This window comes from Mastigoproctus giganteus, chromosome 9 (assembly GCF_048544385.1).
Source record: "Mastigoproctus giganteus isolate SK-2022 chromosome 9, ASM4854438v1, whole genome shotgun sequence".
Taxonomy (NCBI): Eukaryota; Metazoa; Arthropoda; class Arachnida; order Uropygi; family Thelyphonidae; genus Mastigoproctus; species Mastigoproctus giganteus.
In genome coordinates this window covers 24,813,973-24,828,719 of record NC_143583.1, presented here as the reverse complement: position 1 = coordinate 24,828,719, position 14,747 = coordinate 24,813,973, and the positions used below count along the sequence as shown (strand labels likewise).

The following is a 14,747-nucleotide window of genomic DNA, read 5'->3' as shown; positions in this document are numbered from 1 at the left end:
GAATCATTCAAACGGGTGCCCGTTTGAGTGGTTCTCAAACACCACTGACTTATAGGATTCGAAATCGACCTTCCTAAATGATTGACAATTAGCAAAACATCGATAGTCAAGGAATACAAGTTATGAAGATGGGAAACTATTCTAAATGGAACTAAATAGATTTTAAAGACTCATCTGTTTTCAGATATTATTACTCCCTCATCTTAAATATTGTCCAGTTTTTTTTTTTTCCTCTCTCTTTTTCTTTTCTACATTATACTGGGCTCCCGACTTTGGGAGTGAGATTCATGCTACTTCAGGGTTTTGTCATTTTCTTAATCAAATGTTCAGAGCAGTGGGAATACTTTGGCCCAGGAAAGAACTATCAAGTGCATTTCTCCTAAGAATCAGGGTTTTATATTGTGCACGTGCGGATGTACAAATTGGAGCAGTGTGGCATTAGGGACAAGTTACTAGGGAAAGTTATATCGATAAAGGAATGGTTTAGTGGCAGGAAACGGAGAGTGGTTATTAATGGCCACTGCCTTCATGGACTAATGTAATTATTGAAATTCCTCAGAGTTCAGTCCTGGGCCTCGTATTGATTTACATATTTATTAGGGTTATTGATGAAGGCATATCAAGTTTAATGTCTAAATTTGCTAATTATACTTTATATGCAACATGTAATATACCTTATGTGGTACCTTTTATAAATTCAAGTTGGAAAAGAATGGTTGTACGATAGATGTGCTTTCTGCCAGTAATCAATTGTTGGAACAAACTTCGAGCTGACGTTATGGAAGTATAAGGAACGATTAGACCCGTGGTTCTGAAAGTGCGCCCCCCAGGGATACTTGTTATTTGTATAAAGTACTTTAAGAAATACAGAAACTTAATGATATAAATTTCAGAAGGTTAAAGAATGCATTAATCTTAAAAGAAAAAGAGAGATCAGTCTAATCGATGCACACAGAAGAGAATACAACTGTACAGTTCACTCCCTCTCTTCCTTTAAAATAATGTATTATTTATATATACTCGGGATGTTAAAAATGTATCGAAGTTAGTTATTACGCGTATTTACAGATTTGAGTTTTCTCTTGAAGCGTAAGATGGTTATGATAATGGAGTATTTCTAAGAGATACATTTAGTGCATTAAAGTTTATTTGTGTGAGTGAATTGTAGCTATTAACAGTCCTGTTTAGTAACTTATTAAATAATAACAAACTTTATTTATTTTTTCCTCTAGTGTTTCAAGTCCAAACATTTCACATTCCTGATGATATAATTTCTCATTATTGTAATCCACTCTTTACAACAAAAATTGTCACTACATTTAATGTAGTGCACTGGCCTTTTTTCGTTTTGGATATTTTATATTTCTAATTTTTGGTAGACGGCATGGGGAGATCACACCTGGGAGACGTATTCTACGACAAACCTTACATAATTTTTTGTAAAGAAACAAAAATAATGCAAACTGATGGCAATCTCTGCTAACCCTTAGAAAGCCCAACTTTTCTGGTTGCTACCTTCATAAATGTTTGTGATATGAAGATCAAAAGGATAGTGAGTCTCTAAAACAAACACCCAAAATTTTGAAGGGCTGTCATTTTAGGGCTAACCTGAGAACTACTCATCTGCCAATGGGTAATATGTCCATAAGTTGCGTGTGTTCTCTGGTTGAGTTGCTGGATGAAAAATCCTGTTTCCGAAGGGTGAAAAGGAAATCTTGCTGAAACCGATTAAATCAGCCACGGAGTGAAAAAAGCCCATAAAAGTTCTCTCACTGATGGGATTCGAACCTGGACTTTTTCCATCGTTGTGAGGACAGTGATTATAATTACACACACAGACTTATTAATACAATAAGAGAAACTAAACCTAATTGAAGAGCATCATTTAAAATTATATAGTCATTGATACTTTGTGATGATTTATAAATTTTTATGACGTCGGTAAAAATGCTTATTTTGACTTGGTAATCCCCTGGTAAGTTATTCACATAAATCAAAGTGCCCAAGGATGAACGTTGGGGATATACTGACTTGTAGTTTAAAAGAATATGAAACATTGCCTTTAAAAATTATAGTAATTTGAGATCCAGCCTAAAGCCCGGGCTCTGATTCAACAGATTATCCATATTTTCTACTAATTTCCGATGAACTACTTTGTCAAGAGATTTTCTTAATGAAAACAGAAGCTATTTGTCTTCCTTCGTCTAACGCCTGAGCTATATCAATTACAAAAACGATCATATCTGTGCAGGTAGATCGTCCCTTGATAATATAATCCTACAAATTGTGTTTAATAAATTGAAGAAGGTATGAGCGATTCGCTTCCCCCCTCTTTTTTTCTTTGTTTTTTGGTAGATGAAGAAAAAGTCTGAGTCCTTGCATCATTTAGCCAATATGTTACTAATACCAACCGGACTTCGAGTAAGGTCATTTTTAAAACTAGGGATAGTATTTAATAATTCAGTTTGATTTACTCCAAAGTATAAATGTACTGTATTAAGGCTACATTAATTGAAATAATAAATATCACATCAGCAAATTTCTTATGAAGTTGTAATTTGAAGCAACGGTATTTTATTATAATTTGACAAATTCTCCAATCGCGTCCATGCAGTGCTCCGCATTGCGAATTTCTCAATGTAGAAATTCGCGATTTCCAGGATCTAAAACAGCAGCTGAAGTCCTCGGAAGATACCGCCTTTTAATTTATGCATTGTGTTCTTCTGAATGTCTGATAAATCCTCAAATCGTTTTCCTTTAAGATGGATTTTTATTCTCTGGAACAGAAAAAAAGTCGCACGGCGCCAGATCTGAAGAATAAGGCGGGTGCTCCAATGTCGTAATCTTGTTTTTTGTTAAAAACTTATCTCACTGCGACTCGGAGCATTGCCATGATGCCAAAACCATTTGTTCGGCAATGAATTGGGCCATGTCTTTCGAATTTTTTCACAAAGTCTTCCTAAAATCTCAATGTAGAGTGTCTGATCTGGCGACAGACAGAAACAGTAAATTCATGATGATTCAACGACAGACGAGATTCAACATTCTCGTCTGTCGTTGAAGTTGGTGGTCTTCGTGGACATCTTCCCATCCTTCTCTTAACCGTTTGTACCATTCGTATACACGTGGCTGACTCATGGTTTCATCAATGTACACTTTCGGTAAGATCTCCAACATTTCTGCACAATTTTTACCGAGTTTCACTAAAAATTTAATAAGAATCCTTTGCTCTAAATTACGATCACTCCTTTTTTCACCGAAGGGTAAAAATGAGTGAAGGGTAAAAATGAAAAAAAAAAAAACAAGCTACAGAACGATACGAATGTTGTTGACATGCGCAGTAGTAAGGTGTTGGTAAGAAACGATTCTCGTTTCTTTTTAGCTGCACCTTGTATGCTGTTAGTCAGTTCGTTCTACCAGAGAAACAAAGAATATACTGAAGAGAAAATACGAAGGGGAGGGAAGCTGAAACTGGTCCATGTCAATGTTAACAGTGCGAGGAAATTACAAACGCCTTCCTACATGGCCGGAAATACACTGAGTGCTGAAGTCCAACCTAGCTGGTTACTGAAGTGCACACCATTATTTGATTTACTGTTTCTGTCTGTTTAATTTCCTGGACTTTCTTTCAGAAACGGTGTAGTGAGAACACTTCTTACCAAACAATCTTTGTTTTTCAGGTGTTTTAGTTAATTACAATCTCTGCTTTTACGCATTACCCCACATTTCTTATTAAAAATTACGTAAAACACAATCTGTTTTAGAGGGAATTTCGGTATCAGTTGCCTTCACTGATTTGTATTGTAATCTATCCTTTCCTACTTATAAAAATCAATAACTGGGAAACTATCGGTACTGATTACAAGCCAAAGAAAGAAACATGTTTATACGCGCGTTAGATTATATGCATAATGTGCCTATTGTCTTCACCGTGTCTGTCCATCTGTCCGCATGTCACAACTAGATTCACAGTGGACAGATTTTCATGAAATTTTATATTTGGGCTTTTTAAAAAAGATTAAAAATTGTGCTAATAGAAATCAAGCAATTCTTATTTCTTTTTATTCTTTCTCAGGTAATAACTCCACTCCCAAAGGATGGATTTTCATGAAATTTTATATTCAGACCACTTAGAAAGATTTGTCGAGCCAACCCAAATTTCATTGAAATCAGACTAATATAAGTTCAACAATTATTATTTCTTTTTCCGTCTGTCTGTCCGTCCTTATAATAGCTTTACTATCACTGAGTGTATATTCATTAAATGTTATATTTGGCCTTTTTTGAAAGATTTGTAGAGTAGAGGTTTTTCAAATTTCATTACAATCGGACCAGTAGAAATCCAGCAATTATGATTTATTTTCATTCCTTCCGCATGTAAAAAACTTGACTCTCAGTGGAACTCTCGTGGGTGGGGGTAGCACAGTTGGTAGATCGCCGTCCTCCCCCACACTGGGTGGAAAAGACCCGAGTTCGAATCCTGTCGATGACGGGAGGAATTTTTATGGATCTTTTCGCAATGCTGCTGAGTTAGTCGGTCTTAGACGAGGATAGTATGGTTTCTTCTCCCAGAAACTCGGATTTTTCGTCCAGAAAATCGACCTCAGCACACACGCAATTTACAGACAACATACACTGAGCAACATCGCCTTAGTTGTCTATGCTCCTAAAACCCAATAGCAACAACAGCTCTCAATGGATTGATTTTTATGAAATTTTATATTTAGGCCTTTTAGAAAGATTTGTTCAGCCAACAAAAATTTCATTAAAATCGAACCAATAGAAATCTGATAATTCTATGTTCGTTCGTCCGTCTGTCTGACCGCATGTAATAACTCGACTCCCAGTGGATGGATTTTCATGAAATTTCATATTTATCTCTTTAGACTGATTTCTTGACCCTTCCCAAATTTCATTAAAAAATTACAGACCAAAATTTCAGAAATCCAGCAATTATTATTTATTATTTATTTTTTTTTTCATACATATCACATAGGCTAGCCATTTTTCACAATACAAATTTTTTACGATTACAATACAAAACTAACTTGTTTTGTATTGTAATCAGTATACGTGGTATTTTTTTAAACAGTAAAAAATAGGTTTAAATTTGAACACGTAGATACCAAAGCGATTAATGAAACAGAATGAAAAGAAGATAAGGTGAAAGAGATTAGCAATTAATAATCATTTATTCAGAGATATTTTATTTGATATTTTATCAGAATGGACGATCTGTTTTTCCTTTTGCATTGTCCTAACTATATTTTACTGCGCATGTATCACAGAATCATCGCTTACTACTCTAACTGCAATCAGAAGGCAATGAACCTAAACAAAAATAAGAGGTGTTTATTCGCGGATCATATAGGGAACAGCGCAACACTACATTAATACTGATGTGTGCGAACAGGATACCGCTGATCTTTACAAAGATTACAAAACCTGATTGTGAATGAAGTTTGATTGAGATAGTACAATTAGAGAGACTCCTAGGCGGAAATATAAGGTTGTCCAAATCTCTGCAGGGGTGGAAACGAAAGAGTGATAGAAGTAGGGCTACTGAAAAGGCAGTGGATTTCTAATTCTGTGAGACGAAGACGGATGCAAATACAGTAAAATACAAGTTCAATGAACTCCAGTATTGTAAAATGTTTTTAACTTAGTATTCGTCATGTCCATCCGTCCATCCGCATGTAACAACTCGTCTCCCAAAGGACGGATTTTCGTAAAATTTTGGGCCTTTTAAAAAGATTTGTTAAGCCGTTCGAAATTTCATTAAAATTGAACCAATAGAAATCCGGCAATTATTATTTGTTTCTTTCTTTCTTTCTTTCTTTTCTAAAATTTGGTTCGTTTGGAATGATTTATTGAGTCTTACCAGATTTAATTATAATCGGATCAATAGAAATCTGACAGTTATTATTTCTTTGTCCGTCCGTTCGTCTGCATGTAATAACACGACTCTCAATGGGAATTTTATATTTGGCTCGTTTGAAACGATTTATTAAGCCTTCTCAAATTTGATTAAAATATGACCAATAGAAATCTGAAAGTTATTATTTATTTATTTTTTCATACATATATTGTAGCTGAAGCACTAGATATTATGCTTTTTTTTGCTATGCAGTGGTTGGAGGAATGAATGGGCAAAGTGGCGCATTCCAAAAACGAAATTTGGCGGTTTGAGTATAAAATGCGTTGCTTTTTTTTTTTTTTTTTTGTTTTAAATAATGAATTTACACTGGTCGGCAAAAAAATTTCGCTCCCTGTTAGAATTTAGGTTGATTCTTGTAGATTTGACTTGCTGAATTCAAATATGGCAACCATATTGCTGCAACATCCACCAATTTTAAGGGTGAAGGGTTAAAGTCAAAAACTAAGTTTTTAGTACAAAAGTTTTGATATATTTTAAGAAAATGTTACATAAAGTACTAAACATTGAACAATGGATCAATTAACCTTATTCTATTTACAAAAATGTTTATCTGATAACAAACAGTAGTCTTCCAACATGTTTGGACTCCATTTTCTCTGGTATCTTTTGTCCATTTCAGAAATATCTTAGTGAAACCACAGGGAAAAAATCCTAAATGGGAATGTAGGAAATGAAGCTTTAACGACATATTACATCCCAACTCTCTGCACGCTAAAATTAGTTGATCCACAATTTCGTCTTCCAGGCTCTTATTTCTGTAGCATTTAAAATTTTAATGAAATCTTCATCTTGGAGTAGCAGTTTGATTTGAGGACCCACAAAAATTTCTTCTTTTATCTTGGCTTCACTGATTCGAGGAAACTTTTGCCTCAAACAAGAAAATCCTCCTTTTTTTGTCCATCGCTTTCGCAAATATTTTTTTTATGAAACCTAGCTTGATGTGCAATGGAGGTAAATAGATTTTTGATTTATCCACCAAAGGAGGATGTGGTATATTTTTCTGTCCTGGTGTAGTTTCTGAATGGTCTGGCCATTTTTTTTTTTTTTTTTTCCATTTCCATTTTTTTCCATTGATAACATATTTTTTGCAAAAGAACCTGTAAGTTATCGTACGTTTCTGTCATGTGAACTGCATGGGCCAATGGTATAGATGGATATTTATTTCCATTATGGAGTAAAACTGCTTTCAAACTGATCTTGGATGAATCAATGAAAAGCCTCCACTTACATTTCATCAATTCCTGTAATAGGTCGTTATGTTAGATTGCCTCTTCCTGTAAATAGACACATTAACACCTTTTACAAGAAGATTCCACTGCTGAAGGCATGATCCTAGTAATTGAGCCTTGGTTTTGGAGAGGTCTTAATCTCTGACCAAATCGTTTAATTCTACCTCAGTGATTAGATGCGGATTTGCGGTATAAAGAATAAAATTATCGTTCTGAGTTCTGCATCTTCTGGAGGCTCCTTTTCTGATCCTGAATCAGAGTCAAGTCCATAAGTTTCTGGTAGCTTTGGCACTGACATTGTATCATCGAAAAGAACCGGCCTTTTGAACATGAGGTACAGGAAATCTTTGGAGCCCGTACTTTATCTTGATCTCTGACCTTACATCCAAAATAGAGTTCATAAGCTTTTATCACAAGTTGTGATATGGCTGCGGCTGCAATTTTAATACCACTCCTTCGCAGATGTAGCAAAACATATCAGGTTTATTTCGGCAAGACAGGGCCTGCAAATGGAGGGGCATTGGATGCGCCGCACCAGGCCCCAGATATAGGGGGCCCAGTCGAGGGAGCCATCAAAGTCTCAACATAAATAAACGAGGTCCCTTAACCCCTTTTGCATCCGGGCCCCCAAGTATCTTTGCGAACATGATTTCCTACGAGAGTCTGTCGAAATTATTTCAGGAAGAAATTGATGCCGCCCAGTGTAATTACTGTTTGCTAACACCCCTAATATATAAGGTACTGCGTGAATTAACTAACTTGCTTTAAAATGCTGCTTAAAAATAAAGCATTTTTAATTAAACTTTATTACAAGACTGGCAATAATCTTAGAGAAGCCCTTAGAGCGTATCAAAGACATAAAACGTCTAAGGGCCTCCTTGTTCCAGAAGAACCGAATAAATTAATGGCGGTCACGTTCAGATTTCGTCGTAAATCGTCAATTGACCTTTGCGTTATTTTTCTAAATTAATCACACGGTGCGCCCCTGATGGTAAAATTTAGAACTATTTTTTTTTTATTGTTCGAAAAAATTCCGCATATACTGATTATTAATTTTTTTCTAATTATTTTCTAATTATTATAACGTTAGCCGTTAATGAAATAACGAACTAATTAAACAGTAATTATAAAAATTGAAAAAAACAAAAAGAAATATGCAAAACTGTGACCATTCTAGCGACAAAAATAAATTTAAAAGAATGGTTACACATCTTTGAGATGGCTAATCACATATCGTTCTTGTTGCAAGTTATAAGCCGATGGAACTCTAACCAAATATAAGGTTAACTGAAAAAGATTCTTCCCAGCTAACTCCATAAGGTTTTACAACAGGTTGGGAATTGACCCAAATAAATTTTGTGAGACGACTATTAGAGGCAGATCTGGAAAACACATACTCAGTGATCCAGTTATGGACAACTGTTCAACTCTTGAGCTAAATGCACTATTATATCTGTAGAAAGCTTCCTGCCAGACTGTATCACTCTGACAATGAAGTTTGGCAGAGTTAGCATGATCATCTGGGATTATTTTTCATGGTTTGGTATGGTACTATTGGTTGTTTTGGACAAAATCACGAATGCTGAGATCTATCTAGATGGCCTGGACAATAATGGCATACCGACGTTGTGGCAGCATGTCAGGGAAAGCCCTTACCTATATCAGCAGGACAACGTTCCAGGTCATACTACTCATGTTATGATGTACTGGTTTAAGGACCTGAGCTTCGAAAATTTAGACTGGACTGCCCAGAGACCTGGCCTCAAATCTATAGAGAACCTCTGGGACGAACTGAATCGTGGGATGCGCTTGAGGAGAGACTGCACAAAAACAGATGCTTACACAAATCTTGTGGAGAGTGTGCCAGGGAGACTAGAGGTATTAAATGCTAAAGGTTTCAGCACACATTATTAGTTTCCCTGTGCAAAAAGGTTATTTGAGATATTCACGTTTTTGGGTATTAGGAATCAGCGACTAAGGCCATATTTCTCCATATATACACCGATGAGCCAATACATTATGACCAGCGAGTCGTTATGCAAATCGAAGCAACTGCAGGTGAACTACGTCGCGTGCGCGGGTCGGGATACGGTATAAAAAACACCTGATACTGAGCTCCGTTAATCAGTGTTACTCTTGTTCTTCAGATGGGAAAGGCAGCGGACTTAAGCGAGTTTTACAAATGCCAAATTGGTATGGCCAGATGACTGGGTCAGAGCATATCCGAAACGGCACGGCTGGTGGGATGCTCACGGTCAGCCGTGGTTAGTACCTACCGAAAGTGGTCCGAGGAGGGGAACCCCTCCCACGAAACGCCAGCGAGGTGTTGGACGACCACCGCTCATCGATGCTCGAGGTGTATCCCGGATGGTACGTGACAACAGAAGGGCGACTCTGGCGCAACTAGCAGGTAATTGGAATGCTGGTGATGGGAGTAATGTGTCACAACACACAGTACATCGAACCCTGCTGAAAATGAGTCTGCGTAGCCGCAGGCCGTTCTGAGTGCCTGTGCTAACCACGGTTCACCGGCGACAGCACCTACAATGGGCACGCGAGCATCGAAACTGGACCTTGAGTGATTAGAAGAAGGTCGTCTGGTCCAATGAATCACGTTTCTTGTTGCACCATATGGACGGCCGGTACGTGTGCATCGTTTACTTGGGTCAGTGATGGCGCCTGGATGCACCGTGGGACGAAAACAAGCTGCTGGTGGTGGTGTGTTGTCTTGGGCGATGTTCTGCTGGATACCCTGGGTCCAGTCATCCTTGTGCCAGGCACTCTGACGTCTACCACCTACCTAAACATCATTGCTGACCAGGTACACACTTTCATGGCAACGGTCTTCCCCTCTGGCGGTGTCGTCTTTCAGCAGGATAATGCGCCATTTCACACTGCCCGGATTGTTCGAAATTGGTTCGCGAAACATGAGGAAGACTTTCAGGTATTGCCCTGGCCTCCAAATTCCACAGAAATCAATCCCATCGAGCATCTGTGGTTTGCGTCGAAACAGCAACTCCCATCTGCGGCATCTCAACCACGGACCTTACAGGAGTTAAAGGATCTGCTGGTTAAATGTTGGTACCAGATACCACAAGACACATTTAGAAATCTTGTAGCGTCCATGCCTCGCCGGGTACGAGCTGTTTTGGCTGCACGTGGAGGACCAACATCATATTAGGTAGGTGGTCATAATGTTTTGGCTCATCAGTGTATACTGTCTGTAAATTGCACGTTTTTTTTTTTTTGTGTGTGTGTGTGTGTGTGTGTGTAATAGGTTTTTTTGTTTTCTGAACGAAAAACGGAGTTTCCGGGAGTAAAAAAATCCTGGCACCATCGCCTGAGACTGACTAACTTAGCTACGTTGTGAAAAACGTCCCATAAGGATTTCTCAGTCATCGACAAGACGGGACTCGAGTCATTTCTAACTGGCCCAGTATGGGAAGGACGGAGGATTCTACCAATTGCTACCGAAGATGGTATTGAATGGTGTTTGTTAGCCCTTGATAACGTATCATTCAGTGTATTTTTATATGATAATAGCTATAATAATTTTAGTAATATTTGTTATTTGATTATTATAATTTTGAGTTTTTTTTGTTTATAGCTTAGGTCACACTAACTAGCCTGTTTTCCATTTTTTTTATATATCTAGAATTCGCCATATTGTATTTTGCTCTCGATTTTCCAATCTTTGAGGATCTCAACAAATTGCTGTGGAGAAATATTTACCAAAGGTAAGCCAAAGCAGAAAGATGGTGAAATTATGATATTCGTAAAGATTTAAAATTTATTAGAAATTTTTTCTTTGATTATTTTTCCAAAAAAAAAAAAAAAAAAAAAAAATGTAATAAGGCTGTGAGGGCAAGATATACATGAATTGGATGAAAGAATTGGACATTAGAAGTGTAAATGGAAGATGTACTAAGAAAATTGCAAGAATGTGAGTTCAAGTCAAAATTGGTTAAAATTATGGTAATGAGGGTAAGTTGAATTCTTAAAAAGAAACAAGAGAAAGTAGTGGGAGGTGATATTTGTGGACGTTCAGAAGGGCGTTGCAAACATTTTCGGAAACCAAAAGTCAACAGGTGAAAGAAAATTTGAAAATAAATCAAATTCTTTTCTATTTTCACTTTAAAATAGATGAAACTGAAATCCAAAAGAATTAAACTACAGATTTGAGGGAAAATTGTTATCACAGAACCTCGCAAATGCTTGTATTCTACTGGATAGACAGGTTGACCTCAATACAGAAACGCCAGGGCAACGTTCAAGGGTGTCGGAGCAGAAAAATAAACAATGGAAAACTAATCGGTTGTCAGTTGAGGAAAACCTATCTGAAACGTGGTCCAAAGAAATAAGACAATGCAGAAAGGGAAGAGCATGAGATAAAGATGCGTGAATACGCTTGCTAAACAGAGATTACTAGTTAGCCACCAACAATAACAAAATTCACGAACTTGAAAAAGTCAAAAGAATATCAGGTCAGTCAGATCAGTTGAAGGCGGATCGAAGGATTAGAACCCAAATAGAAGAAATGAAGTTGCAGTTTTAAAATGGGTCTCGTGACCCACTCGATTAGAAAACCTCAGTTTGACCGCCATTAAAGGTTCAACGAACTTATTTGTCAACGACAGACGTGTGGGATTTTATTCCATAAACAATAAAAACTTAATATGCTGGAAAACAACTGAACAAAAAGTGCCTTTTGGTGAGGTACTTCATTTTGAATATACAGGGTGTCTGATAAATCAATCCCTATTTTTAAATTATCGCAACTTATGTTTTAATCGATTTTAATGAAATTAATTTTAAATGATTCTTAATTGATTGAGGTTTTGGACACTCATTTCAAAATTCCACACTTGTTTCAGCATTTTCGACATATTTCTATAAAGCAACTGTTTGTTCGGTACTACCGATTGTGCGCTCTTGGGTAGTACAGTTAGTAGAATCACCGTCATCCCAACACCGGGTGGAAAAGGTTCGAGTCTCGTCAATGAGAGAAGGAATTTTTATTGGCCATTTTCACAACGTGACTGAGTTAGTCGGTCTCAGGCGAAGGTAGCATGGTTTTTCTCTCCTGGAAACTCGGGTTTTTTCGTCCAGCAAACAGAAAATCGAACTCAGAACACACGCAATTTACAGACAATATACACGAAGCAATATGGTCTTAGTCGCTGATGCTCGATTGCAAAAAGTTAATTGGAATTGCTGTGAGACCATTGGTGATTTTTACTTTCAGTTCATCCAATTTGCGTGGATGTTTGCGGTAAACCTCTTCATTGGCCCTCCCCAATACAAACAATCACAAGGCGTCAGATCAGGTCTGTGAGTAGGCCATTCATGTACACCACGTCGGTCAATCTATCGCCATGAAAAATGATTGTGCAGCCATATACAAACATTACATGCAAACCGAGGGTTGCTACATCCTACATAAAATGAGAGTTTCGGTGTTGTCCCACTATGAAATAACTGGCTAAACACGATCTTGCAACATTACCAGGTATCTTTTGGCATTCATTGAGTCTTGCAGAATGTAAGGTCCAATGACTGTGAATGATGTGATACCACATCAGAATGTTACTTGCATTACTCTGGGCCTTTTCAGCACACATGTCCGTAGTTTCTGTTGCCCAATAATGACAGTTGTGTCGATTAAAAAACCGTCAACATGTAACAGAGCTTTGTCACTCCAATGTTATCAGACAACTCTGGCCGTTTTCTTCCACCCCAACATAATTTCGCCAAATTCCATCCTTGGTCATCAGGAAAAAAAATACTGAAGGTAATGTGGGTTCCATGGTTTGAAAGACAGTTCTTTCCTGATGATGGAGGCAACTGCATAAAAGTAGAGTCCACTTCCACGACCTCCTTCACACATTTATTTCTGTGAGCTGCTTGAGAACAAACTTTCTTTCCTTAACAAAAAAGAAAAGAAAAAGAAAGAAAGTAACATTTTTTTTCCCAAACAAAAAAAAAAAAAGAAAAGAAAAGTAAGAAAGAAATGTTTTTTCTGTCAAAAAGAAAAGAAAAGAAAGAAAGAAAGGTTTTCGTTCCTAAACAAAAAATAGAGATGAGGAAAAGGAAAGAAAGAAAGAAAGAAAGAACGTTTTCTTTCTAACCAAGAAAGAAACGTTTTATTTCCTAAATAAAAAAGAAAAGAAAAAAAAGGAAAGAAAGAAAGAAAGAAAGAACGTTTTCTTTCCTTAACAAAAAAAAAAGAAAAACAAAAAGAAACGTTTTCTTTCTAACAAAAAAAAAAGAAAAGAAACGGAAAGAAAGAAAGTTTCTTTCCTAAACAAAAAAGCAGAAAGAAATATAATGAAAGAAAGAAAACAAAAGAAAAATAAAGAAAGAAAATCTGTCTGTGAAGTTCATAGAAGAATATACACAGAACATGAATACCGCATCCGTTTTAAGAGTATGGTTGAAATATTAAGATTTTTTTTTAACAGAAAATCAAGAAACATGGGGATGCGAAACAGGTATGAGGACATCATCGGGTGAAGATTATTTAATCAATACTTAGTGGCATGTCTGAAAAGGGAAGTTGTTGAGCAATGCGAGGTGTTTGTGTTTGTCCACCGAAACGTTAAAACCGGCGGGAATTTCTTCTGTTTTTTTTTTTCTTACCAGATTTCAAGCTTAGCAAAGCGGTGAATGTTTATCACAAGTGTACAAGTGGTACAAAGTCTTCAATGAAGGTCGTGAAAATTTGGCAAATGAACTTCACTCTCAGAAGAGAACGCCTATCACTCCTGCAAAACGAGTTGAAAAAATGCCATCTTAGGGTGAAACAGAGTGTAGGGAGGTGAGAAAAAAGAACTTTTCTGATCATGGATTTCATAAAATGGATTTTTATGGATTTTTATCGTCGACCGTATACGTCGTTTCATGGATTTTTAAAAAAATCCATGGAACGGTCTACAGGGCGGTCATAAAGTCTTGCATTAAATTTTAATAACTAAAGATATACAAATGATGGAACCATTTAGTAAAAATTATATGAAAGTACAAGTCTTGAAATTTTATTCTTAATGCAGTTTTCAATTGTCACACTTCAACATGGACGCCATCATTGTTGACTAATTTGGGATCTCCCAGGTTGTAGTTTGTCATTAACTGATCCAGTTTCTTTAAAATTTTTCATCCACGTGCTTATTGACTTTTTATGGGGTGCATCTTTTTTATAATGAGTAGTGAACTTTCTTCTCACAGCTATTATTGATTTGAACTCTGCAAGCCGAAGCACGCAGTTAACTTTTTCTTCAATTTTCGCAATTTGGGGGTCATTCAATATCTGCAAATAAAAGAGAAATTGATAAAATATAAATACAACAAAAGAAAAATCAGATTTATATGGATGAAATTTTCGTATAATTTTTATTAAATGGTTCTATCATTTATATAACTTTAGTTATTAAAATTTAAAACCGGTGCAGGACTTTATGACCACCCTGTATTGAATAAAGGTTTCTAATCTTTTTGGCTAGTGAATGTAGATTCTGTTGTTTTAAGGGAATAAAAATACGTTTATATCATAGTAAGCTAGTATAACAAATTTTGAAAATTAC

The 14,747-nt window shown here is 36.5% G+C and overlaps 1 long non-coding RNA gene across 2 annotated transcripts in view; it reads left to right on the top strand.

The window, feature by feature from the left end:
• The window catches only part of LOC150080106 (uncharacterized), a 148,925-nt gene that overhangs the window by 42,837 nt on the left and 91,341 nt on the right, over positions 1-14,747 (top strand). For both annotated transcript variants that reach the window (XR_016547434.1, XR_016547433.1), the window contains exon 2: positions 10,823-10,904. This is a non-coding gene — a long non-coding RNA (uncharacterized LOC150080106). The remainder of the gene's footprint in view (positions 1-10,822; positions 10,905-14,747) is intronic.